The sequence below is a fragment of the Podarcis muralis genome, chromosome 2, assembly GCF_964188315.1.
Source record: "Podarcis muralis chromosome 2, rPodMur119.hap1.1, whole genome shotgun sequence".
Taxonomy (NCBI): domain Eukaryota; kingdom Metazoa; phylum Chordata; class Lepidosauria; order Squamata; family Lacertidae; genus Podarcis; species Podarcis muralis.
In genome coordinates, this window is record NC_135656.1 from 62,013,658 (window position 1) to 62,038,999 (window position 25,342).

At 43.0% G+C, this 25,342-nt stretch overlaps 1 protein-coding gene across 2 annotated transcripts in view; it reads right to left on the reverse strand.

Moving 5' to 3' along the window:
- The window catches only part of PDGFRB (platelet derived growth factor receptor beta), a 76,053-nt gene extending 51,039 nt beyond the window's left edge, over positions 1–25,014 (reverse strand). Inside the window, exons 1-2 of one of the 2 annotated variants that reach the window (XM_028718274.2) lie at positions 24,293–25,014; positions 3,625–3,724 (exon numbers count right to left, since the gene is read on the reverse strand). The gene's annotated coding sequence lies outside the window, so the exon portion shown is untranslated. The remainder of the gene's footprint in view (positions 1–3,624; positions 3,725–24,292) is intronic. The other variant, XM_028718271.2, reaches the window with a different exon arrangement.
- Between the last annotated feature and the right edge of the window lie 328 nt (positions 25,015–25,342).

Sequence of the window (25,342 nt, forward strand, 5' to 3'; positions counted from 1 at the left end):
GGATGAATGAATTCCTATGCCCCACAAATAACCCAGAGATGCATTTTAAATAAAAGGACACATTCTACTCATGTAAAAACACGCTGATTCCCAGACCGTTCGCGGGCCAGATTTAGAAGGTGATTGGGCCAGATCCAGCCCCCAGGCCTTAGTTTGCCTACCCATGATCTAGACTATGGTGCAAAAGGATAGGAGTGTAACACTTTCCAGTGTGAAACTTGCCCCTGCTGAAACTGTTTGGCACATGAGGGAAGCTGCTATCTGCAGCTGCTGTTAAACTTGATGAAGAAATAATAATTATAAGTAGTAGTAGTAGTAGCAGTAGCAGCATATCCAACATAAAGATAAGTAGCACTAGTGTCAGCACAGACAGCTTTCTTCCCATGATGGCATGAGAAGCAAAAACTAAACCAGAAGTCATGCCAAAATCTTACACTGCATCAGCAGAGCTCCTAAAGACTGTGCCAGGTCTGGCTGCAAGAACTGCTGTTGAACCAGGACGTTGTGTCTTGGCCTCCTGGTTGCCTGCTCAGCTTCGAAGGGGAAATGAGTTTTTAAATTACGTGTGGTCACCAGATATTTTTCTTATTCCATCACTTCAGCTTGAATTAATTGATTTACCAGCAAATCTTAATGTGTTTCTGATTTATTCATCAACTTTTCCCAATGTCTTGTGATTTCCCCCCCCCTGCTTTCCCAGGTCTTGTTCACATGGAAGAATTTACTTCCTGTTTACTTAGCTTTTTAAACAGTCATATGCCATATAAGCTGCCTAGTTGCATTTATATCCATCTCCATTGTAAAACAACCCTGATGGAAAGTAAGGATTTTCTTCTAGGGAAGCTCAGATTTATTTTAATTGTAATCTGAATTTTAAACCAATTCTATATATATTGTCACAATTTCCAATTACATGTGAAGAACATACAATCTTGGTAGAAGGGGTTGGTCTGTGAGAATAAAATCTATTTCAGAATAAAGTAGGACACAGCATGAAAAGGAAAATGATGTGAAATGAGAAAAGTGAAGCAAGTAGAGTGCTGCTTGATATGAATGAACCTTTAAAGGAATTTTCAGGACCTGTTGATTAGCAGGAATCAGCACTGATCCCAATTTAGAGAGATTTTATAAATAAGGCTGAAACTGGTTGCTCTAAATCTATTTAATAATGTGCATGCAGAGCCAATGTTGCCTACACTGTTCATCCTATTGTCTCTGCTGCAAAACCTTCCACATTAACAAGATTCACATTTTGCATTGTGAAGCCAAAGAGGCTTAAATATGCTTTTATTTTAGCATCACATGTGAAAACATCATTTAAAATGAAGGCTAGAATCAAAAGCAGTGTGAGAGGCAATTGCTACAGTGTTATTTCAGATAGCCTTCTCACATCTGTATTCCTAGCTCATTTTAATAGGACAATTTGCAGTAAAGTAGCAGACCTTCCAAGTATCCTTATTTTCCAAGAACGTCCCTGATTTAGAGAAGCCATCCCAGTTTCTGATTTGATCCCGGAATGTCCCACTTTTCCTTAGGATGTCCCTGTTTTCATTGGAGAAATGTTGGAGGGTATGGAGTTATTTTACTCTTGACCTGTATGAAGACAATCCTGTATAGGAATTTTTTTTAATATTTAATGTTTAATGATGTTTTTTAATATGTTGAAAGCTGCCCAGAGTGGCTGGGGAAACCCAGTAAGCAGTGTGGGGTATAAATAGTAAAATTATTGTTATGGAATGGGACATCCCTATGAGAAATGTTGGAGTGTATGAAGTAGTGCTTATAATGGGGTCTTTACATTGTCCCTTGTATGATTAAACATGAATACCTCGAGAAAATATTGAGGATTTCCAATCTCTGTGAAAATGTTCATCATTCCTAGCTCTTTTTCTTTCAAATTGTGACTTCGTGACTGGAAGAGATAAAAGGAAAATAAGAGAGGGGGCACTCCTGTTTATTCAACGTGGCCCTTTCCCAGAAGGGTTCAATGTACTACACTGGAGAACAAATCTTTCTGTTGCTCACTAAAGCTGTTCTCATACTCCTAGAAAGGGCTTTCATGCTGACTCAAAGACTACATTTCATTTAAAATCCATGTGGATTCCATCAAATGCCACACATTTGACCTTACCAGATGGAATACAAATAATTAACGTCATGCATTTGCATCTGGAGATAGGAAGGCATATCAAGAAGTTGGGGTGGATGAGTAAGAGGTGATAAAATGGTTAAAAAGATAAGCTGTAGTTGGGTTAGGCTGGAAGAGAGGGGCTGCAATAAAAAATATGTTAGTGTTTGTAGCAGAACTGCAAAAGTGAGTGTGCCCTTTTTATCTCTTTGAACCTCTTTCCATGTTACTTTTCCCTGCTTACATCAAGAGGCAAGTAAGAAAAGAGGAAAATAATGTCCACCTTCTTTAATGGCCAAATAGTTGGCTGTAAATCTGTCGTATGGAAGTTGTGAATCTCTTATGTGTGGCCAGCAAGATCTGTGATCCAGACTCATACGTGACCCTCAAGAATCCAGACTCTGTGTTGGGTATTTGTGTTTCTGCCCTTTCAACTTGCATTGTTAAGACTCTAACAGAGAAAACCCATTTTGCAGCAGCTGTTATTACTAAAGGGTGACATTTGCGTCAGCCTTTCTCAGTGTAGTGCCCTTTGGCTTCTGTGGGCCACAACTCCAATCAGAGCCGGGAGTTGTAGTACAAAACATCTGGAGAGTTTCAGACCATATGCAATCGACTGAGAATGAGGATCTTACACTGTTGCTCTGTAGAAGAGGGGATCTTGGCAGGTGTAACTGGTCCTTTGTCAGAATAATTTCTATCATAGCTCTTCAGCAGGTTGAATCAAGAGTTGGCACTGTACAGTGGCAGATTGACTGTCTCTGTGCCGCATGGACTGGGTACACCTCACCTCTTTACTCCTCACTTCAAGGAAATAGGCAGAGGCACAATGTCTTTTTCACACGCAGCTTAACAGTGTAGCAGTCAAGTATAATATGATGCAGCTACCGCTCATCCCCAAAGGATGAGAAGAACTAGAAAAGTACTGTTCCAGAACTGAAGAAAGGAGCTCAAGTGAGCATCCTCTGACAAGCTGATTGCACAGTACCCTCTTTAGCCCCCTACATCTTCAGAATGTAAGAATATATGCATACGTTCATAATCCATCCAAGTGCCAGCTATGGTGAGGTCCAAATAAACCCAGAAAAAGCCTCATTGTGTTTACACAGCCCTTATCTTTCTCCATGGACAGTTGTTTATTTTTTCCCCTCTCTCAACCACCACTATTCCTTTAGGATTTATACTGTAGCAACAGGAATGATTCTGGTCACCCTTTTTGCCCCTACCACAGAACTGCTCAACAGGAAATAGTTGGGAGCCTATCATGGGAATGATTTGTTATTGTAAAAAAGGAATGTGGCTGGAAGAGGAGACGAGAGGTCACTTCACTCTGGGGTACAGTCTGTTCTGAATGGGAAACAGGCACTTCAGTCCCTGAAAAGCACAGTGCCAGATGTAGTGAACAGCTCAAATCAGTTTTGGACTATCTCAACTGTAGTGTCAGACAGGATTTCCCACAGCGTAACCATACACACGTACAGCTCCTGAACACTTACCCTGGCAGTCATCAAGCTAGTAGAGTTTCTTTGCTTGTATCAAAAAGAACAGACCAACTGAAAGGGACTGGCTATTTCTGTGATGTCAACTTGTTCGGCACTGGGGGGTGGGGAGGGAGAGAGAGAATGGATTCCATCTTGAGATAGGGCTAAGAAACCAAGATAGCTGAAAACTACTCTTTTTAAAAAACTTGGTTTCAGATTTATTTATTTTTTATAATATGTTTTCAAGTATATCCATGGGTCAATGAATGTCAAAAACCTACCCCTTTCCCTTAAATTAAAGGAAATTATTAAAATCCTTCACATCATTCACTAAAATTAATTGGAAGAGTTAGGGGTAGCCACAGAGCTCATTCCTGCCCTCGGGCGCTGCACTGAATAATTATCAGCACTAGGAAAAGAATATGGGTACAAGCTACTACTACGCATGACTTCGCATTGTGCCCAAACTGTAATGTCTTGCCTTTCTTCCAATCTCGTTATCACTCTGCCTTGCATAATTTAGAAATGCTTGCATCTCAACAGATAAACCACTCAGTAGTTTCCTTTGATGGAAGATGTCAGTTTGCAGCTTATGGTCACTAGTATCCAGAGAGGAGGGAGATGTGTGACTAGTTTAGCTTGCAAAAAAGTGGGGGGGGGGGACCTTTTTCAGTATTAATATAAACAAAGAGCAGATTATTCTGGCCTCAATGTAGGCAAAGTGTGGGCAGATGCTGGGCACATACAGCTCATTTTTTACATTTTATTATGTGTTTATGTGGCACACTTCACTTAGCCATTCACATTACAGTTCAACATTACAATTTTACGTACTGCAGTAATTTAGGATCTTTCTCTCCATATGTTCAAGCAAAAGCCTCTTTTTCCATGAGAATTTTTTCTGAACCCACCACTGAATTATAAAATATTATGGTTGCTAAATCATATTGATTAATTGCGTGCACAGCTTGACATATTTATTACTCTTGCTGTGTGCCATGATCTTGTATGAGGTCCATGCTGATGCACAAAACAGGCTGCGTGGGTTTAGGCACAACACTCCAAATAGTATTATGGGCTATGTTAATGCAACAACTTTGATTTTGTTGCACCTCTGGCACTTATTTTCTGTTTAATAAAAACAGCAAAACACTTCAATACATGATAATGGACAATAATGAATGACGCTGTGCTGCAAACATGCAGATCAGGATTTATTATGTTAAATTTTTACCCATATGGCTAAAATTGTAAATATGCCCCTTTTCCAGCTCTTTCCTAGACACAGTTCAATGAGGTTCTTCATTGTTATTTCTACCTCACTTATCCGGAAAGGTCATGATTTGAAAGGTCATGATTTACCCAAGGCCAATGTGTAAGTCGCCATCTGACGTCAGGACTGAATCTACCAGGTACAAATCCAACTTTAAGTTATTAGACCCTGCTAGTCTATATATACAAATGCGGAAATCTGAGCCATGAATTATACGGGGTAGATTAATCCACTGATCAGGTCTGACCTTTTTTTCCCATTGCAAGGCCATTTTTTAAAAAAATGATCTTATGGTGGATATTATCCATATCTCAATTTCCTGAACGAGCCAGTGTGTGTTCAAATTTTAGGCCATTGTTAACAACCACAACCACAACAACAACCATGGGTTCATCCATTGTTGTGGCATTTGTTGAACATCTAGTCTGCAGCACCTATCAATATGATGAGATATGGGCTTAATGAAAAGGTTAACTTGAAATGGAGGGGGAAATACGTTAATCCACTTGGAGGGCACTTCGAGGCAAAACGTTGTTTTTCTTCCTCTCTTAATAGCAGGTATGCTGATTCAGCATGCCTGACACCTCTAAGCCACGTAGAAACTACGCCAACCACCATGTTTATCCTTTGCTAGCCAAATCCTGTACTTCTCCCAGCTAGCTAAAAGGCAGACTGAGGATTAGTAGGATCAACATGAATGATAAATCTCTTGACTGCAGCTGTTTCACCCAGATGTGCACATGTGCACACACAAACCCTAATGTAGTGCTTAATTCTTTCCTGTGGCCTCTTTTCTTCTACTCCTGGGTTAGTATTACCACAAAAAGAGTAAAATCCAATGGGTGCCACTTTGTTAATAGAAGGCATCTGTCAATGGAACAGGAAGGTAATATTTAGTACTTCCCCTTCCCATCCCCTGCAGGCCCCCTTCTATGCCTGCAAAATCTGCTCTGCAGGGCCCCCTAACCATTACTACCAACCAGAACCAGCTAGCATAACGAACAAGGCTATCTGCAGAGGAAACTGTTGGATACTCACGAAAGTTGTTGTTTAGGAAGACCCTAAAATTGTTGAGCTTCTGCCTTTGAAATCCCTACTCAAACACCAAAAGATACCTCCAAAGCTATGCAGCTTTTCATTTCGAAGATCTCTGCTCATGCAATGGGGTTCCTCTCCTCCCCACTGCAGCCACCAATACAGCCTCACAATCTTATGCGGGACTGGAACTCCCTGACAATTTCTCAGGCACCTACATTCAATGCATTTAATTGAGTGATAAAGATGTTTTTATGGTCTCTGACTTTTAATATCATTTGATTTTATTGTTGTTTTGTTACTGGTTACTGACTGAACTAGTTGTAAATGTTTTGGCAGTTCCAATATGTCTTTTCTTTCAAAATTTTGTTAGGCACCTCGAGAGTCTGTCTGAAAGGGAAGATGAAAATTCATATAAAGAAAAACAACCAAACAAGTTCTCTCACAACTTAGGCAATGGTCATTCAAAAAAAAAAAAAAATTAACCCCCCCCCAAAGTATCAGTTTCCAACTCTATAACTCTTTGTATGTGCTCATTGCAAAGGTTAAGATGACCCCTTATTCCAGCTAAGTGGATCCAAGAGCAAAGGGAAGACGGTGGGGGGAAATGTAGAACTTTGATCCACATGCACTCTCTACAACCAATGAGTCTATGAATAGCCACTCTCTCTTTCCCTCTCATTTGGGAAGCTCACGGACCAGCAGAATGTTTTACTTGACCTGAAACAACATCTTATTTATTTATTTATTATTTAGAATATTTATTATCAAATTCCAGAGTGGTTTACAAATCAGATTAAAACAGCAATAAGTTAAAATCGTAACTACATTAATGCACAATAGAAAAAAAGAAAACATATCACTAAAGGCTACAAGTTAAAACTTCATTAAACTCCATTTAAAAATTATGAATTTGGACCTGGATCCTGCCTTCTTCTAATCTACTGGAAACAATGTCTATTTTTGAAACTGCTGCTTAACTGTCCTGCACTTTCAGGATTTCCCACAATGCCTTGCTAGACTGAGACTCTGCCAAGCAAGCAGAGCACAGCTGTTACAAATTAGAAGAAAATAAAATACATTTTATTTTTGCTTTTAAAAATGTATCTGAGTCATTAAGTGAGATCATACATGCCCATGTGTAACGAGGAAGCACTGTCAGAGCCCTAATACTATTCTGGCACGTACCAATGTCTCAAGCAAGGTTCTGGTTTGATTAAAAAGTTCTGAGCATTTCACACTTTTTGGCAACAAATTATTCTTCCCGGGACAAGCCAAGGTAAACTGTAAAAAAAACAACCCATCTAACATGTGGATCTGCCTTTGCAATAAGCACTAACCCTCCTTCTTCCTGTCAACCTGGCCTCCTCTCCAAGTCCATTTCTTTCCCACTCTATAATCTAAATAAATCAAAGCATTTTATGGCTGGTGTGTGTGTGTTTTTTAAACATCCATTATTGCAACATCTGTCCTCTGGGGTCTTCAGAGTCCCATGACACCATGTTTACTCATAGTCCAGATTATCACGAGAAAGCCATTTTCCCATCCCCTCATTGAAATCCAGAAGAGCAGACACATGTGGGGAGCCTTTGAAAGTGCATAAACAATTTATGATAAAACGCAGATGTCTGAAAACTGAAACTAAGCTGGGACTGATGGCCTCAGGAGGCTGGTGGTCTCTGTGCATGTATGTACAAAGTCTCAGGGATCTTCTATTTCTATTATTGTTGTTATGATTATTAATTAGTCACTTTACTCATGGAAATGACTCAAAGCAACTAACAGACACAACAGAAAGCCAATTACAATAAAACAATTTTTTTAAAAACAAAATAAACAGCTTCAGGTTTTGTGTGGATTTTTAAAAAATGCATACAGCTTCTGCATAACTTCCACTTAGAATGATAAAAACTTCCACCTTATCTAACCTGTACAATCAAAGAGAGGAAGATGCTGCAATTTGGGTCAGAATCTTGGCCCATAGTATAAGCGATTGGTAAAATTGTGAGGCTAACAGCAGAGGAAAGGGAAACAGACCCCCCCTCCCTCACCCAATGTTATTTATGTCCAGTGCTTTTTTCTGGGGGTACGCAGGGATACGCATACCCCTAAACATTTTGTGAATTTAAGTTTGGCCTCATTGAGGGGCAGTATTTCCGAGCACAATTCAAAGTGTTGGTGTTGACCTTTAAAGCCCTAAACGGCCTCGGTCCAGTATACCTGAAGGAGCGTCTCTACCCACATCGTTCTGCCCGGATGCTGAGGTCCAGCACTGAGGGCCTTCTGGTGGTTCCCTCACTGCGAGAAGCAAAGCTACAGGGAACCAGACAGAGGGCCTTCTCTGTAGTGGCGCCCGCCCTGTGGAACGCCCTCCCATCATATGTCAAAGAGATAAACAACTACCTGACATTTAGAAGACATCTGAAGGCAGCCCTGTTCAGGGAACTTTTTAATGTGTGATATTTTAATGTATTTTTAATCTTTGTTGGAAACCGCCCAGAGTGGCTGGGGAAACCCAGCCAGATGGGCGGGGTACAAATAATAAATTATTATTATTATTATTATTACTATTAACATGAGTAGGAAAATGAGAATACTCCTAAACATTTTTTTTAGAAAAAAAGTACTGTTTATTTCTATAAAACATTTATGTCTCACCCTTCTGATCCACAAGCATGACTCAGGAAAGTTTACAACATTTAAATATAGATTCCCCCACTCCCCAAAAAGCAACAATATACAACAGCCAGCCAGGGAGACAGGATCAGCAGTATAAAAGATCAAGCATAAAAGCCTTATCTGCCACATACAACAAAAAACCTGCAAGAATAAAACAACCTTTATTCGCAAAACAGGAAGGAAGGGGCCAACCGTACTTCTCAGGGCAAGATTTTCCATCATCTGGGTTCAGCCACTGTGAAGGCCCTCTCTCTTGTCCCAGTCATACATGGTTCCACCCTAGGTGGGACACAAGGGACAGTCTCTCCTTCTGATTGAAGGGAGCAGGTTCGATAGCATGGAATAAGGAGGTCCCTAATATATCCTGGATCAGCATTTAGGGCTGTTTCCACCCCTGCTGATTACGCTGAATTGCAGCAAGCTGAATTGCAGAAAGGTTTGGTTACAGTTTCAGGAAGACCTCCTATCTCACTGACTGTACAGGACCAGCCCTGTATTATGAACCTGTTAAAGAGACTCCATTTGTCATCCTGTGGAAAGGGGAAGTACAACAGTATGCACATAAAGGCTGATGTAGGTAAATAACAGCCTGGGAGCTGCTTTATTAATGCAAGCTTTCTCAAATGCCAATGAAAACATATATAATACATGTGTTGGGGGAGCTGATCCTGTTGCTGTCCAGCACCATGCTGAATCTGGCTCTAGTCTGACACTACTCACCCTCCTTTAATTTGGGTAATTGTAATGGAGAACTAAAAACCAAGGCAAGGATACTGATGCCTAGAATATAAAATAGTAGCATCAGCCTGTACACAAAGACTAGCAGTGGAAACAAAGAAAAGAAACAGCTTTGTTTCATGGGCTAAATGTGGTAATGAATCATGAGGGCTGAGCAGCTTTCATACTGTGCTGGAATGTGCTTGCTGATGGATAATCTCTGGTAGAGCGCCCATAGCAGGCTTGCTGCTAACAGCAAAGGGTTGTGGATCAGGTCGCTGATGTGTCGGTTTATCCTCTACTGCCATTCCCTCCTTCCATGTCAGAACGAGTGGAATACTCCAGGTGGACACAGATAGCTCTTTTCTTTAAACAGTAAGATCCATGTCCCTTACTGATACAGGGATCTGTGACCAAGACTGATTTCACATTAGGCTGGCTCAATCCTTGCTCTCCACTCTGGGAAAAGAACCGCACCGTCCCCATGCCTTGTGGAGTCTCAAGGCTCCACCTTGATGAAAAGCCACATTCTGGGATTCAGGAGCTTTGACTGACAGGCATGCTATATTTAGAGCCGTGAAGGATAGCAGTTCACAATGAGCTTTGGCTACAACGGCCTATTCCCGACAGCAGGCAAAAGAAAGTCAAGGAAGGGGTGTTTGCCTATATTCACATGCTCTTAAGTGACACCAAGGTGGGCACATGCATTTGTCTGTGACAATATGTGATATGTGATATGCAGTGACAGCCATGTGAAAGAAGCCCAAGTTTCCGAATGTTTATTGCTAAGTGCAGGGCTTGACCTTTCAAAACACTTGGCAAGGGCTAGTAATGAGAAACACAGTTACAATAGAGGAAATGACTATTGGAAACAATGATGGGTGCTTTTCTGTGTTATGCAGTGAGTGACCCAGTTGTGTGACTCAGCATTTCTGATCTTAGCTATTTTCTCATAACAAAACCAGACTGCCTCTGAGGTTCACAAGTGTTCAGTACAGTGGTACCTCAGGTTAAGTACTTAATTCGTTCCGGAGGTCCGTACTTAACCTGAAACTGTTCTTAACCTGAAGCACCACTTTAGCTAATGGGGCCTCCTGCTGCTGCCGCGCCGCCGGAGCTGATTTCTGTTCTCATCCTGAAGCAAAGTTCTTAACTTGAAGCACTATTTCTGGATTAGCGGAGTCTGTAACCTGAAGCATATGTAACCTGAAGCTTATGTAACCTGGGGTACCACTGTATTAGTTTGTGTGTGTAGGGTTTTCTGCATTTTTGTGCATACGTGTGTGGGTCAGCCTCGCCAATGTGGAAGTGTCTCTGAGTGTAAAGCCAGGCACGTGATTGATATGTTATGTGTGATCCCATACTAAAGTGCTGTTCTGAGTCTATTCACCACATTTCTTAGGAGAGCACAAAGCATCCCTATTCTAAGCTTTCCAGGGGATGCGGGATCAAGTCATAGTATGCTCCCCGACCCCATTCGGGTCTATGGGGGCAGTAGAAATGGGAGCCTGCGTTGTTTAAGTTTAAAATAAAATGGAACATCTGTTTGGCAAGCTGCCAGTGTTATAAATAATTCCTCAGTCTTGGAGCATTGATATTATTCACCCTGCTCACTGTGTATGCTTCCTCTGCCCCCAGTTTCTTTTTAAAAGAACAGCCCCACAGTGCATTCACTTGCTTCTGAATAACGAGAAATCTTGGAACTGTTCATGGGAAAATATCTTAATGTATATAGATAGGGCAGGCACAGAGGATGCAGAATGGCTTTCCTGAAGATAGCGCTAGGAGCAAAAAAATAAAAATAAAAAATCAGTGGGGAAGGACTAGTTATACCTCCACACAACTTTATAGCCACTGCTATTACAGTCCATTTTAGAGAAACACACACATATAGTTGCAATTACATGCAACCACTTGATTACTTCTATAGTTTATCACAACACTCTTCTCCTATCCCATATTTCCAGATTTGCCGTCTCTATAGATGAAACTACTCCAACTGGTTCCTAAGCTCCCATTCACTGGCCCTTAAAGATCAGTGCTGGTCTGTGTCTCTGATTCTGCCGATTTTGCATGTCTGCTCCATTTGAGATGTGTTGTCACTTCTAATGGCACGGAGCACTTTCTCATGGCAGCATCTGCAGAGTCTGTCCTCCAGACTGCAACTGTCTCTCCCCCACCCCACCCACTGCATATTTGGCATCAGGAACTAGGACATAAGGTTTGCCTGGGTTCGCAAAGTCACTTTCTCTATAAATGCAAGCAGTTTGGAACCATCCTGAGTGATGAGGACATCCCTTGTGTTTCTGGAACCAGCTCACCCTTGGTAAGCAAGAAACCTAGGTCAATGATGCCGTCAGATCAGGACCTATGGGTGGGGCCTAGATCAGCAGAATGGGCATGGATGTGTGTCCAAGCACAGATGGGCTGGCTTAATACACTTTGGATCAAGTGAAGTTAATACACACTGCTGTCTAAAGAGCAGTCTAAGGGTGTGGAGTGTCTATTAAACCAGAATCTAAAATTACCATACTGCACCACTGGTTTAAATTCAAGTGGATGAGAAAAAGCTTTAAAAAAACCAAACACCAGAGAACTGGATAGAAAAATTATCTGGTCGTGAGGAGAAGACTCCCTTTAAATGAACAGACAGAGAAGTTTTTGTGTTGTCAGACAAATTCAAAACTGCTAGGAAGCTGTGATCCATCATCAGCTTTTATTAATTAAAGAAAAATGTTTTTCTAAGGAGTACATGAGGAAAGAACAAAAAGGAAGAAAGACCAATATGCTACTGGTGTGTGGGAGGGATACATCCTTCAGCTGCTTAGTTACAATCACTTCAACTTTGTCACTGTGGTAAAAACTAAACTAGGAGCAGATTCAGACATCCTCCCATGTATCGACCAGCTGCAGTCGTTCTTTAATGATAGACCAGATGAAGAGGAAAAGAGGAAGGGAGCTAATTTGAAAGTCAGGAAACATCCACCCTCTCTTGAATCCTCATCATTAAGAATAATAAGGATAAGGGTGCTGAGAAGAAAACAAATCTAGGCAGTAAAAGGGATCTTATAGTCTCGCTAATTGACCTGAATATACAGACTCAAATTAATGTATGCTCCCAGCATGAATTGTTCACCTAATCTGAGTACCATAGGAGAACTTCTGCGTAACATGAACCTTTCAAGTTGCTGCCCAAAGTCCTTCTGGATACTTTGTGTTAGGCCAGGAGTCAGCAACCTTTTTCAGCTGTGGGCCCGTCCACCGTCTCTCAGACCATGTGGTGGGCCGGACTATATTTTGGAAAGAAAAAAAAAGAACGAATTCCTATGCCCCACAAATAACCCAGAGATGCATTTTTAATAAAAGGACACATTGTACTCATGTACGCTGGTTCCCAACCGTCCGGATTGGGGCGACTGGGCCGCATCCGGTCCCCGGGCCTTAGGTTGCCTACCCCGTGTTAGGCTATGTGCTGCGGCTGTTTCCAGACTGTCACTATTTTGCAGGTATGAGTCAATCAAAACCCAGCAAATTTTGTTTGCGCAGTTAAAATGGATTTAGCGCTCTTGCAAACAAACCTGCTTCCAATGAAACCCTACATTTTTGTGGTAAGAAAAGGGGCAGGAAAGCGCTGTGGAAATGTGGGATAATGGCAACAACATATAAGTTCCACACAAACAAATCAGAATGAATGCTCAATAAACAGTGATGTCATATAACCTCAGCATAATTTTTCAACAAACAAATCAGGATGAATGTTCAATGAACAGGTCATCTGGAAAAGCCCTATGTCTTCATGCTGCTTCCCAGGGGAAGGCATAAAGCCAACACCAGGAACATACACTGCCTCACCTTCTATTTTGCACTCACCAATATGAACTCCCCTGCTCACTTTCCTTGTTGAACTTAACCATGGTTGAACATTACGTTTATGTGGACAGTGCACTAACACTAACCAGGGTTCCCATTTCATTCAGGTTAAGAAGTGTATTTTAAGTGGTTAAAAGGAATCCAGATTAGCATTCAGAAGGGCTGTGCAGAGAGTGGGTGGAACCTGGATCTCCCGCCATTAGATAAAAGCAAAACAGAGCCTACATGGGTACAAGATGCACATAGACTCTGTCTGTATAAATGAGAATAATAGAAAAGCAGGATCGTAAGTTCCATGAAGTCTCCTGCATGGCTAAGGTGCCCTTTGTCTTCCATGCAGAACAAAGCCTGGGAATGTGGAACATGGATGAAAAAGGAAGTACAGTGGAACCTCAGTTTTTTAGTGTCTCAGAAGCTGAATGATTTGGAACCCAAATGCCGAAAACCCGGAAGTAACCGCTTCCATTTTTGAACACACCTCAGAAGTCAAACAGCTTCCAAGGCGCATCTCTCAATTTTCTCCATTGAACTGCTGACAGCCCATTGCGCCTCAGTTTTTGAACGTTTTGGAAGTTGAACGGTCTTCCGGAACGGATTACATTCGACAACCAAGGTACCACTGTATATCTAACAATAATGTAACAATATGATGAGCTGATGTATGAGCAGCTTCCAGTTAGGAGAACCCTGAACCCTGTGCATGGAACATATCTGCATGCACTAATATATTTACTGGAGGATGCACGGTCACTCCTGCTGCCCCTGATTTGCCCCTGACCTTTGAGAGTTCAGCCGCAGGTCCGACCCAAGCCTACAGCTGTGCAACTGAACAGGACGTTTGCCTTTCCCAGGATTCTTGATCATGCAACTTGATCATGTACACGTAGGCCCTATTCAAGCATTCGGCTCTGTACAAGCAATCACCAAGCATGATCCCAATGTCCCAAATCCACACATTCATGGATATATTATTTTCATTGAATTTTTTTTCAGTGGAAAAGCAATGGGTCAGGTGTCAGCTTGGCCTAATTTCCAGGTCTGCTTCTACCTTTTTGGTTGAAAAGAAGGTGTTTCGGTGACTCATTCTTTTCCGCATTAAATCTTAAAAAAACACCCATGCCACTTTAAATTTCTCTACAGAGTAAATCTTTGAGTAAATACATATATGCACAGGGCCTAGCACAATGTACCCCCTCTCTTCACTTAAGGTGTGCAAACCCAACTAGCATGCAAATTATGTATTTCAAAAGAACAAGGTATTTCTGTAAGCCTCCCTGCAAATACGATTGAAGGGTGGAATAAAAATACTTATAATAAATAAGCAAAACCACTCTTCTACATCAAGGGTCAGAGTGGCACCTCAGGTCTGGGGACTAAATTTGGCCCTCCAGGCCTCTCTATCTGCCCCAGCCACATTCTCTCCTGCCCTGCTCTGCACTCTCGTTGAGTGCTTTTGCCCAACTGGAATGTGTCCTTGAAGTGTAATAATGCTTCTTGCTTGCCTGTATGAAGGATGGAGTGGTGTGTGTGTGTGTGTGTGTGTGTGTGTGTGTGTGTGTGTGTGAAGCTGCTTGCCTGGTAGGGTGGAAGCAAGTGACACTAGCTTTCTGGCTTTGACATCACTGCTGCTTACTGGGAGATGGTGGGAGGAAGTCGGAGCTGCATGGGTGCACTGGTAGAGCCAATGCAGCCATCTACGCTCGCGCCCACCTAGTAAGCAGGGCACTGATACTGGGAAGGTAGCACTGTTTCTGCCATGGCTTTTGCAGTTGACTGGGAGATCTTGCTTGATCTTTGTCTCTTTCTTCTATCAGTCCTCCTCGGTATTGATCACCTAGAAAGGTACAGTAGTGCCTTGTGTGGTGGGGTGGGGTGGATGAGAATGCCTTGCTCTTCCGCCTTCACAACAGAGCTGCATTGTTGCAACTTAACTGAGACGAGATGCAAGGCTTGGGGAGCTCAGCATGGAGCATGGTGGTGGAGCCAGTCTGGACACCAAGCTCCCTGTGCCTCACCCCTTCTCCTTTCAGTAAGCAACAGCAATGTGATGTACTGGGAATGCAGGAGAGCAATACAACGCTATTCACACGCCCCACTGGCCACCACGGGGAAAAGGATATTATTAACTATGCATGCAGCTCACAGACCATCTCATCTGCCTTGCTTGCTGAAACAATTCAACAAGTGCCCCTTTTCTTATGTGGCACAGAAAATGCAAATGCTACTGAAATGACTGGCTTGTTAGCCGCCCCATCCTCAGCAAAGCACAGCCCTCTGTTGCAGCAGGAGGAGGCCTGGTACACAGAGAACATTCTGTTAGTTCCATGAGCCTCTCCATCTCTCAGGGATACGAAAGCCACAAGAAGGAAAAGGGGGAAACAAGCCAAGATATACTCATTCCAGGCCTGGCATACCATCAGCCGCAGCCACACACAGAAATTCCAGCTTTTTTGCACAATGCCAAGCAGCAAACTTGCTGCTAGGTTTTGCAGGACGCTTCAGTCAGACAGATGGGATATAGTTACAATGGTACCTCGGGTTAAGAACTTAATTTGTTCTGGAGGTCTGTTCTTAACCTGAAACTGTTCTTAACTTGAGGTAACACTTTAGCTAATGGGGCCTCCTGCTGCTGCTGCGCCGCCGGAACCCGATTTCTATTCTCATCCTGAAGCAAAGTTCTTAACCCGAGGTACTATTTCTGGGTTAGTGGAGTCTGTAACCTGAAGCGAATGTAACCTGAAGCGTATGTAACCTGAGGTACCACTGTACTGGATATTAGCTGTGCCTTTCCACCCACCCCTGTTCAGATATAAAAGCTGTTTTCAGGGTCAGCCCAATATACTTTGCTGCCTGAGGAAATGGACAAGATGGGGAAGGGCTCAGACCACATAAGCACACATGGCTCCGACCTTCAACAGTCAGTGGGTTCGGGTGGATGGCTGAAGGGGCTTCACCACTGCCTCCCCCCACCACCCAGCATCTAACACCTGAGGTGACCACTTCACTCTACCTAACAGGGATTGGCCCTAGAAGTTTGGGTAGTGATTTTGAGTGGAAAACTAGCCATCCAAGGAAGGGTTAATCAGCCACACCACCTGCTATTTTTCCATTTAAACTCACAGTCTTTTAAGGTTTTGTTGGTTGGTTAGTTGTTTTAGAGCCAGGGGAAAGATTCCCATGCCTTCATGTCGCATCTAGTTTGGACCTGAGCCATGTGTTGTGTGTGTGTGAGGGGGGGGAAGGGGGAGAGAGGAAGAGTGTGCATTTCACACATACTCACAATTCCCTTATAGTAATGATGCCATTGTGAAGGCAGCTTGGGATTTACTAAAATGCACCCAAACATTGTTAAAATCAATGCAAACTAAAGAAAGAGAGGGGATCGTTCAAACTGATACAGAAAGGAAATCCCAGGTGTGAATGCTTGGATGCTAATTCAAACAGGGCTGCCACTGTTTCATGGCGTGCTCTGCATTGATATGAATACCTATTCTTCCAGGGAGAAAATGCACCAGGGGTGTCATGGGAAAAACCTACAGTGAAACAGCAGAAGGCAACATGACACCAACTTCCAGCAGATTCTAGCCAAAAAGGAATGAAAACAGACAGAAATAGAAAATGGTGTGAAACATGAAGTTAGCAAAATAATTAGCAAATGGTCCATCAGGCAGTACGTCCTTTAAACTGGGGAAATACTCTTTTTTCTGTGCTAACAGACATAGTTACTGAATCAGGTCACAGTCATTCTGTCATCTAGCATGGAACTAGAAGCTTGGTGTGTTGTGCTTTAGTGTCTTACAGTCTTTTTCTCAACTGTCTCAGTATGGAAATAATAATAAGGAAAAAAGCTAGACCACTGTGATTTGCATCCTTCTTCAGCTGGTAGCACAGACCCCATAGCCCTGCAATATATCTTATTTTTAACCTCCTAATCTGACATCCTTGGAGTAAACAAGCAAGCAAGCAAGCAAGCAAAGAAACACACAAACAAACAAACAAACAAACAAACAAACAAACAAACCTAACTCTCAGTGCTTACCAGGAACATAACTACAGCCAATCAAATCTCAAGTCTCCTTTTCTTTCTCAACACTAAAATGCATCTTTACCAACTACCCCTAGTATATACTTACAGACAGAGAGCAGTATGTCTCTGAATACCAGCTACAGGGTAGTGCAAGTGGAGAGAGTGCTCTTGTGCTCAAGTTGCACTCATAAATTGTGGTCTTGTTTGTTTATTAGGTATATTTATAAGCCCACTTAGCATCATCATCATAGTACATCAGCATACAACAATAAAAACAGAACAACTAGAAACAGGTGAAACTGTTCTTAAAAAGCATCCAGCTACTTCATGCAAATAAACATCCTTGTGGGGAAGCATGTATAAATAATGCACTTTTTAGCACCTGACAAAATGTTATCAATATTATTGTAGTTGCAGTGGGCTGTGTGTTGCACAGGGCAGGTACTGCTGTGTTGAAGGCCCTGGTCTGAACTGCCATAGAATGTACCTTTGGCCACATGCAGCACTTCAAGAAGGACCTGCACATGTAACTGCATTGAACAGGCAGGTATATCGTGGTACCTCAGCTAACTTGGCCCAAAGTTCTTTAGGGCTTTATGTACACGAACAATAAAATCTTAAGCTCGGACCAATCTTAGGCTCGGACCAATAGCATTTTAGCAGTTCCCTCAGTTCCCTGCTGATACATAACAAGGCAATCCTGGCCACAAGCCATGTTGCTGCATTTTGCACTAGCTACAGCTTCTGGATCAAGCAGAAGGGCAGCCCAACACAGTGCTTCCAGAATACATACCTATTCCTTCAGAGGGAATGCAACCCCATCCAGAACAGGTAACTGACCTTTACCCTGCAAAGTAGAACCACTGGTTGCAGGACCTCTGTCATATCATATTTCAGTTTCAGTTTCAGCCCTCATCCAGGCCTGCACTGCATGCAGACACTGGCCCAGTCCTGATTCAGATATCACAGTGAAACAGAACTGGGTCTCATACTGATGACACAACTCTCCTAGTACACAATCCCAACAACTACGTATAGCTATTACTCAGCATGGGAGTTCCCCATAGGCATCTGGTGTGCCATTGTGGGGACAGAATACTGGGCTAGATCGGGCTTTGGTCTGATCCAGCAGGGCTCTTCTCATGTACTTATACTTTGAGCATTTGAATCAAGATGTGATTTTTGGATCTCTGAGGACTGAAGAGTTAATGGCCTGTTTTCCCCATCTTGAAAGAATTCTTCTCCTAGCTGCAACTATGTATTGGAAAATTCCCAAGTTTGGAAGGGGGAAATCTGCAGTACTTTCAGAAAGAGGGACAGCACACACACACACACACACACAGAGAGAGAGAGAGAGAGAGAGAGAGAGAGAGAGAGAGAGAATGCACAAGCCTCAGACAAGCAGGTATTCTATTTTACAGCTTGTTGGAGGGAAAATAAATGAATAAATCAGTACTCTGGAACTGAGGTGGCATCCAGCTTGCAAAGGGAGAATATGCCTTCAGAGAAAGAGGCTCAAGATGGTTTAGTTTCTCCTGGCCCTGATTCAGAGCAAACCACAAAGCAAACATACTTTCAGTATAAATAAGACAGTGTGTCTCGCCAGTTAAAGCAATTCAAACATGAATGTAGCAATTTAATTGGTGCCAATTACTGTTTCTCGGTAGCATTAAGAATTTAGTCACAGCTCCTTAAAATACTGCAAACACCAAGAAAAAGAAGGTAGTGCTCAAAAAAGTGGCCCTGTACCAATGACTAGCCCTGTTGAGCTTCCAGTCTATCTTCTGGCCATAGTTTTCTGCTAAACAAGCAGATGCAACAAAGGCTTATCCAAGCATGGAAGCCAGGTTATGGTGAGGTGTTGAAAAAATCAGCAATTAGAACCCATTCCATCCCACTGGAAACTTCTAGGATTATCTTCCAGAATTATTTTTCTCCTAGGAACAGAAATGTCCTGGTTTCCCCTGGGTGATAGCCTCAAACTCAGGTCTTCTCTTTTGCAGCAGGTGCCATACATGGCTAAGCAAGCTGAGACATTGATCCAACAAGGGAGGTGGCACCAGGATGGAAGGTGAAGCTGGCACTGATGCCAGGGGCAAAGTAAGCAGCATACATGGGAATGGAGTGGAGAGAAGCTGTACTGCTCAGAGAAGATCTGCGTTGTGTGTGGGGCACACAAAGGGAAGGGTTTCATTGCACAAGGAGAAATCCTTGCATTGATGAGACAAATTACCGGTACTTGGATGCTGCCCTATGAAATCTTGTAGTCTTATTGTCCCATTACTTGCAAGATCATCCTCCATACATGTTCCTCAAGTATAATAATATTCAAATATGGGAAAATAGCACACATTCCTTCATTCATTGCTCCTTTGTCTCTACTGTTTCCCAGTCCAATGGATGTTTCAGTTTGGTTTTCTCCTTTACCTTGCCAAAATATTATGCATTCTTAGAAGGAATAAAAAAGGCCACCCATAAAAATCTGTATTTGGCCAAATTGTGCAAACTAAACATGTTTTGTGAAATGCACAACTTTAACTTTCAAGTGCAAATAAATATAACTTTAAAACAATATTATAAATAAGTGTGTGTGTGTGTGTGTGTGTGTGTGTGTGTGTGTGGCTCTTGAGGATGAATTAGAATGGTGGGGCAACCCAGCCACATGGGTGTGGTGGTATTATTATTATTATTATTATTATTATTATTATTATTATATTGAAAACCTGCTTGTTAACATCACAGTGTGAGATACAGATAATAAAATGTATTTGAGAATTATGGCCCTGTGCTATTTTGAAATGTATTATGAATTTGCCATTTTTCTTTGGATGGTTTGCTAGAGCACTGATCCTATGACTAGGCAGCATCTGTGTCATTTATTATTAGATTTTTATGAATGCAAACTTTCACTACAAACACTGAGCAAGTAGGACAGTTCTTTATTGGAGCAAATGATGTAAACAATGCTGACAGAAAACTTTTTTGAGTCATCCTGATCTCTTATCCTAGTCCAGGAAATTTGAGGAGAGTAGAAGATAACTGCATTGTTAGGGTGATGTTTGCTATCTATTCTGCTTTTTTTTCTCTAATGAAAAGATCAGTTCTTGAAAAGGTTCTTCCTTTGTTTGTAATGAAACTATTGTTTCCCTTGCTCTATTTTTTTCGCCAAACACATTGTGGGGCCACAGTGAGAGCAATCTATCTATATAGCTAGTTGTTTCATTTTCATTTCATTTCACAAAGTTAAAACACTGCTTGATTGTAATAAAAAAACCTCTAAACAGTTTACAACAAATAAAAATAAAACATATTTGAAAGAAATATGGTTGTTTATTCATTCCAAACATTTGTTTCCAAGGTGGCTTCCACCTCTCTCCCCAAAAAGCAAGCATAAAATAGTGCCCAATTAAAAAAATGAACAGACAACAAGAATATATGTCCATGAAAATGATATGTATTGCAACCCCACCCTCCCACCCCAAAAGGCCAGTGAGAAGGCACTACACACTTCTGGACAGAGATTTATTTTCCATCGTCTTCAAGCAACTGATACAGAGGCTTTACTTCTAGTTGTGACAGTAGCTCACATGGAGTAGGGACACAAATCAAGACCTGATTAGAAGACTGACGTTGGAATGGAGCTTTATATCCCAGGAGCATTACTACCAGAGACCCCTGAACACCTTTCAGCACTATTGCATCTTGAACAGACATGTGTAAACAATGGACAGGATTCAAGTCCCCATGCCCAACCATAAGCATTTCAAATTATGCAGAAGAGCTTTTGCAATGTTCTCTTCTAGCTACCAGCTGCTTGCACTATACCAGATGTCTGGGTGGTGGTAGACTTTTAGAAATGGGTCTTTGGATTGCTTAAGTGTCAGCAGAGAGGTTAGCAATGTGAGGAAGAGGAGAATAAGAGAACAGGCCTATGATTTATGAGTTCTACTAAGATAAATCTTTGGGAAAGATGGAGGGCACCAGGAGAAGGGGAAGACAGAGGACGAGATGGTTGGATAGTGTTCTCGAAGCTACCAGCATGAGTCTGACCAAACTGCGGGAGGCATTCCACCAGATTGCGGGGAGCATTCCACCAGATTGGAGCCGCAGCCGAGAAGGCCCTGGCTCTAGTTGAGGCCAGCCTAACCTCTCTGAGGCCTGGGACCTTAAGGATGTTTTTATTTACAGATCGTAGGTTTCTCTGTGGGGCATACCAGGAGAGGCGGTCCCGTAGGTACGAGGGTCCTAGGCCGTATAGGGCTTTAAAGGTTAAAACCAGCACCTTAAACCTGATCCTATACTCCACCGGGAGCCAGTGCAGGTGGTATAGCACCGGGCACAGCACTGCTGGATGGGAATAGCCCAATCCAAGTGGATAGCTCAGTTGGTTAGAGTGTGGTGCTGATAACAGCAAGGTTGTAGGTTTGATCCCCACATGAGACAGCTGCATATCTTTACATCACAGGGAGTTGGACTAGATGGTCCTTATTGTCCCTTCCAAAATTATTTTTTAAGTAGAGAACCTCACCATATTGTTATGATTGTAACATTATAATGAAATGACAGTGTAGGCACTCAAGAAAGTCACAACAGAAACTCTGCTTCCAGTAAGGATCACAATGAACGCGCTTATCAAACAGTGATAAGCATATGTGGTTAACAATAGTTGCAAATCATCAGTCAATTTACTGGTGCTCAGTAAAAACATAGCTTTTGGATTGTTGACTGTGAAAACAGTAAAAATGATCATGCTAAGCAGAAGCAAGTTGTCTACAGTATCTACATCAGTGTTGGGTTGTAGAGATGCGCAATTGCAAATTATTAGAACTCTAGTCCAAACCTTCTTTTGAGTAAAAATAATATGAGAAGTACTGGTATATGGCATTAGTATATGGTATATGGCATTTTTCTAGTGGCTGCAGCAAAAATAAATAGGAATGGGGACGTGCAAAGGGGCATAGGAAGCTGCCTTATACAGCAAGTCAGGCTATTGGTCCATCTAGCTCAGTTTCGACAACGCTCACTGGCCCTTTGGAAAGCAGGGTTTGGGGTCAGGAGTCCAGCACTATCTAAAGATACCAGGAACTGATCCTGACGCCTTTCGCATTTAAAACGTGTGCTGTACCACCGAGCTACAGCCTCTTCCCTAAAACTTAAAGTAGTTTAGTTCCTTGCACAGAGATGCAAAGTATGACAGCAACAGGTGATGTCTCTTACTGCCCGGTGTATCTGTCTTACACCTTGAGAAGCACCAGTGTGTGAGTTCATTTAGTGGAATTTTAGTCCCATGTATAAGAACTGCAGATGTCGGGAAGGAACCATAGGTAGAGTCATGGTTCCTCTGAAAATAGAGAAGGAAGGAAGGAAAGCTTAAGAAGCAAGTGACATGGAAAACCTTTCTGCCTAGAGACCATGGAGAGATACTTCCAATCAAAGTGCACAAGAATGGGTTTTATTCATTTTGCACCAACATATATGCCTATATATAAGCTTATTAGATTTTGTAGGCATAGAAAATCATATTGGCATAAGTGAGAGGCTTTAGAAGTATTTTAGGTGTTGCTGGAACAGAAAACAAGACAGACACAAAGAGGGAGAGAACAGTTTGTGGTTACGAAGGAGGTGCCAATCAGTTTCAGGTAGACTTGTGGTATGAAAAGTCACCAAAAATGGGATATAGTGAAGGAAACCTATACATTTATTTATTAAATTTGTTTCCCACCTTTCCTCCCAAATTAGCCCTTCTACTGATTGAAACAACCTTTTGTCATTTGGGGAGGGGAATGTTATTGACCAATGGCTTTGCCAGCTTTTAGCATAAAGATATAGTGACATTTGGTGCAGCAATGGAAGCGCATAAAGATGAGGGCTCTCAACCACTTCTGAAACATCCAGGCAAACTCTCTGCCAATTTAGGTAACATTAAGCGCAGGAGAGTCCCTCCTTTCTACTTTGCTTAAGATCTTTTAAAGTGCTTGGTGCTTTTGCTCTTGTGTGAAAGGGTGTGTAAGAAATTTGTTTGTTATCTTTCCAGCTAGTAAACCAAGTGTCCAAATCAGCACTTAACCACATTTTGATTGTGCACTACTAGTCCAACTGACATCTGCTGACCCTCCCACCTACAGGTTTGGGGAGTTCCTGCCAATGGTGAGCTGCGACCCCTCTGCAACTCTTCAATGATAAACAGTTCTAACCCCAGACATGGGTTAGAATCTAATCTTTCAACAGACAAATAGCCTGTTCTGATGCAAGACAGATGTTCCTTGCGGATGTTAGAGTGGCAGTCATGGGAAAAGATTCTCCTTCTCTGTCCAATCAATCCATTATCCACCCCAGGAATCTAAGCTCCAAGAAGTTTTGAGCCTCAGAAAGTTATTTTCAGGCATCAGGATCACAGGCATTCTCTTTCTGCTGATTAAAGGAAAAAGAAAGAAAAGACAGACCCAATAATAGCACTTTGTGCATCCCATAACTTAGAACTGACTTAGATCCTTTGCACAGATAGATAGATGGGCAACACACAGCACAGCGAGGGAGATGCAGGAGCACTGCTGCCTCTCCTTACCAGACCTTGCAAGAAGCAACAGGCTTCCTCCTCCCCACCCGGCTCTACTCTGGAGCCTGCAGGATGCTGAGAACAGTTCGTCCATAGAGGGGCATCCCAGGAGTTTGGGGTGGGGAGGAAGAGGCTAGGCAAGGAGACAGCCCCATTTCAATCCCCGGAACCGTCTTCCTTGTGACGGCTGGGCTGAGGGGTTCAGCTCCTTTCCGACCCTCTTGCAAGAGGCAGCCCCCTGAAGCAGCAAAGGGGGCGGTGGGGAGGTCCTGCACCGCATCCCCTCTGCCCGGCGCCTTGGGAAGGCAGCGGAGAAAGAAAGCGAGAGATGCAGGCGAAGGATCCAGGCGTCTGCAAAGGAAACTGGCTGGGTTTGGCCTTTTGGAAACTTGTCATGGGGAAAAGGAACAAGGCTGCGGGCTCTCCACATCTGGATTTGTTAAAGGAGAGTTTCCATTCGCAGACTGGAAAAGGGAAAAGGAGGCGAGCTGCTGAGAGCGAAGGAGAGAGACCGCTTAGCGCTTACCTTACTTCGCAGAGGGGGCAGGACGGCTTTCGCCAGATCGCGCCCGGAACTTGCGGGGACTTTCACCTCTCTCTTTTATCCTTCTCCTGAAGTTCCCCCCGTTGCTTTGAGTACGCGACCCCAGCTTCCTTCGGCTGAGCTGCGCAGCCCTTTGCAGAGCCTGAGGGGAGGGAGAGTCGTCTGCAGCCCGGAGAGGCGGGACTGGGCGATGGTGGGGGTGGGGTGTCCCCGCTGTCCAGCGCGCCGGCTGCCTTGCTGGTGCCTCTAGCGCATTTTATTACCCCCCAGAGCATTCGCCAGCATCCAAGGCTCCGCGGCTTTCTCGCAGCTCCGGAGCCTTTTTTCTATTTTCCTTCAGAAAAAGATGCCACGAATGGTGTGCGCGCGTGCTTGAACTTCTACTTGGCTCAAACTTTTTTTGGTCCACTCTCGCAAAGAAAGATGTAGGGCAGGGGAATAAGGCTGAATCGAGTTACTTCTTCTTTCTTGTTGGGAAAGACAGAGGGAAGACGCAAAGACGCTTCAGTGGGGTAGACACAACAAACACCTCCGTCGGCCCCAAGGTGGGGTACGAGGAGACAGACACCAGCAGAACTTCAGTCGCCGAATTTGGGCGGGAGAGGGCGAGGGGAGCCTCTGGGAAAGCTCCAGGCGCCAAACAAAATAAAAACAAGAGGCACCAAAAGCGTGCGCGTTTTAATTCATGACTGGACTTTTTACGAATTAAGCCGTGAAACTTCCCTCACACGCTGCTGTTTGTGTGTGCGTGTGAACGCGCCTCCTTTCGATTCTGGCCTCTCTCTCCCCTCTCCGCCCCTCCCGTCTTTTCCCTCCTCTCTCTGCTCTCCCCTTTCTCAGGATATGAGGGGATGTTTAGAAAATCCGCTGCCCACGCCAGCCGCTGACTCATGTTTTTATTAAAGAAGAGAGAGGCCTGTGCCTTAAAATTGCCTCCACGTCTTAAAATCCCTGCGCGCGCCAGGCCTCCCCTGGCCCCGCTACCCCGCACCCCGCGCTCGCTGGCACCTAGCCTTCCCCGGGAAGGGCCGT